Raw genomic sequence first — 3,504 nt, 5'->3', positions numbered from 1 at the left:
TTTATGCAAATACTATTACACACACACACACACACACACACACACACACACACACACACACACACACACACACACACACACACACACACACACACATGACCCACAGTGAGTGGAGTGACCTGTGATCAGCATATCTTCCTGTCCCATGTGCTGCTGCTGGCATTAAGGAGTGCAATCATTAATAAGGTGTCAGTCAGACAGACAGACAGACAGACAGATAGTTAGACAGACAGAGTAGCATCTAATCTGCTTCAGCCCTGCTATAATCTGCATTAATGCTAAATTATTGAACAGCACACACACACACGCAGTGAAGCTGCATCTGAACGCAGAATGGGCGTCAGATTATTTAAAGCATAAGTGCATAGCATTTCCACCACTTTAGCTTCCACATGACAAACTGACGCATATAGAGATTTAATCTCACACTAAGACACTAATTTAGAGTGTCTACTTTACTTAATTCCACATATTGTATGGTTTTAGACTGTGGGAGGAAATATAGTGAGATTATATACAGTAGTTCTGTTTTGTATTTTACTCCAAGTACCACTAGATGACGCTTAACGTAGCACTGGTGGTCCACGTACCACAGTTTGAGAACCACGGCGTTAGCATAGGTTGCTCTCATTGCGATTATCAGTCACCGTGAGGGAGATGACGACACTGGTTTAAAGAAATAAATCAAAGTATGGTCACAAAACCTCCCCCTGGGTTACCATACCTAAGTCTGGGAACATATTATGCTAAATTAAATCCTTATATTTGGGACTCTGGAGGTCCTATCAGTCGGCAAAGTGTGAAAAAAAGATGACTCACTCATGTTTTTGTGGTCCTCCTCAGTCGAAGTACAGGAAATGAAACACGCGACGTTGACTTCCGTACACATTGAGACGTCACACTGCATGGAATTATTTACGTAAAACGCGGAAGAGTGAAGGCTAGGGCAACAGTATCCGAAAACCGGAAGTCCGCGAAGTCGGCGAAAAGTTCTATTCTTGGCTCCACAGTGCAGCTCAGACACAGACACAAACTTCCAGCCACAGAGGATTTATCTGCCCAGTGAATACATTTTATATATGACGGCAATGTGCCTGCGAGAGCCTTCAAACGATCACTTTTCCAAATGCTAACTGCTGTTAGCTACCAACTCCCAGTAGCCTCTGTGGGTGATGTCACTTCCTGTCCCTTAAGTTACGTTTTAATTTTTTTTTAATTTATTTAATTTTTTATTATTTTATTTTTCAAAAACTGAATTGAACTGGCAACAACTAAACATGTAAGTATGCTACAGAAAAAAAAAAATAAAAATAATAATAATAAAAGGTCACCCAAGATTGACAGAAGACACACAAGGAGAGATACTACAAAATAAAACAACCATATTAATGGACTAAGACAACAAACAAACCAACAAACATTACTATTATCTTCTATTATTATTATTATTATTATCATTATTATTATTATTATTATTATTCTTGTGTCACAGCCAAAGCAAAGACTGTGTCTGGTAAATATTAAGATATTTAACTCACCATTTTTCCACCACAGCAGCTCATCAGTGATTTTTACACATTAAAAAAAAAAACTAAATTTGATGATTAACTAACTTCCATTTTTGAGCACAATGTGGAAAATAGTTAATTATTTCTCTGTTTGCAAAAATAAAAAATGAAATGTGTATTAAATCAAAGTATGGTCACAAAACCTCCCCGGGTTGCCAGACCTGCCAGGCTAAATCTGCTTAACAGGGGAAAGAAATATATAAAAGGTCCCCCAAGATTGACAAGACACACAAGGAGAGATAATCCAAAATAAAATAACCATATTAATGGACTAAGACAACAAACAAACAATTACTATTATAATCTATTATTATTATTGTTGTGTCACAGCCTAAGCGAAGACTGTGTCTTGTAAATATTAAGATATTTAACTCACCACTTTTCCACCACAGCAGCTCATCAGTGATTTGAATAACTTCAATTTTTGAGCACAACTTGGAAAATAGTTACCCAGAAGATGGTGATGGCCACTCGTGTATTTCAACAAAATATCTTTAATAGATATACAAACAATTTGTACACATCACAGCTCAATGGAAACAGAATGACATGCTTTCACACATGTTTATTTAAGAATCAAAGGTGCAGGGACGATCTGCTGTGCTGGGGCTGAACCTGGGACTCTTTCCCAGTCCGGGCTCCCCTCGTCTTCTCTCCCCCGTTTAGCTTTCATATTGCTACGGTCACTCGCTCTCGCTCTCTCTCCCTCCCACTGTAATTTTCCAAGCCAATAATATAGCAGATATACATCAAAAAAATAATCTGGGTGAATATCAAATTCTCCTTATATACAGTTGCACAGTATCTTTGAGTACAAAAGGAAACAGTTACCAACAGTATGAGGCTGAAATAAGGACTTTGTCGGCAGATTCGCGCTAAAATAAAACCTGGAAATCAGGATTCACAACAACATCTACGTCGCTCTCTCCATGAACCGTACCATTTTAATCTATAAAGGATCAGATTAAGGCCTTTCTGCATGCTATGGGGTGGAGGTAGGAGAGAGGGGGTAAGGGGGGGTTGTGGTGGTTCCATGTAGAGTTTTACATGTTGTCATGTCGTCTCCTGTTAGAAACCTTTGTTTTTGGATTGAAGGACATATATTATTTTTATTATAGGTACATGCAGATGTCGGACTGCATTGTTTTATCACCTTTGTCATAAATACTCTTTACATATTAAAGGGAAGGGATGAGAAAATAATTTCATGTATTTACAATACTCAAATTGTAATCGTCCATACGTCCGAGTTATTATATACATATATATGTATATACATAAGTATATATGCATACATATATATAGATATATAAATGTATATATACGTATACATATATACACACATATATATACAAACGTATATATATACATACATATATGTATTCATATATTTACATATACATATATGTATACATATATTTATTGTATGTGTATATATCTATATATATAGATATATACACATATATGTATACATACATATATTTTTCCTCAGCTTGTGACCAGTAGTACAACTTTCTCCTTGCTTTTAACCCTCTCAGAAAACACTCAACCTCAGATGTGCTGTGCAACGTCTCTGCTCTACTCACGCCGCTACGGTAAAAACATCTCGTTTCAGATGCTCGTCTTTTCTTTTTTTTGGTTAGTAGTAATAAAAAAAAAACACTGCTGTTACGAGTGAAAAATGCGAGAAAGTCTATAAACATCGATTCATTTACACCACGCGCTCAGATTGTGTCAAACTGCAGGGGGGGGCTATTTTCGCTCCAATTGTAAATCCACTCCCTTGTAATGAGGTTAGCCGCAGAGCTAAAGTTAATTTTTTAAAAATCCCTTTAAGTTCAGTTTCCACTCGTTCTCTCCGACATGCAACGATCCATCAGATCGGACGCAAAGCATCATGTCATTTTTTTTTTTGTGATATTCTGATAAGAAGGGA

At 36.9% G+C, this 3,504-nt stretch overlaps 1 protein-coding gene across 1 annotated transcript in view; it reads right to left on the bottom strand.

Annotated features, from left to right (window-relative positions):
• Window positions 1-3,062: 3,062 nt before the first annotated feature.
• LOC310942802 (signal-induced proliferation-associated 1-like protein 1) overlaps window positions 3,063-3,504 on the bottom strand; it is a gene marked incomplete at its 5' end in the record, with an annotated part of 20,468 nt that continues 20,026 nt past the window's right edge. The window contains one exon of the mRNA XM_083908242.1: window positions 3,063-3,504. This exon is cut by the window's right edge and continues 367 nt beyond it.

This window comes from Microchirus variegatus (genome assembly GCF_963457635.1).
Source record: "Microchirus variegatus genome assembly, chromosome: 21".
NCBI classification, from domain to species: domain Eukaryota; kingdom Metazoa; phylum Chordata; class Actinopteri; order Pleuronectiformes; family Soleidae; genus Microchirus; species Microchirus variegatus.
This window is presented reverse-complemented; position numbering and strand designations above follow the sequence as displayed.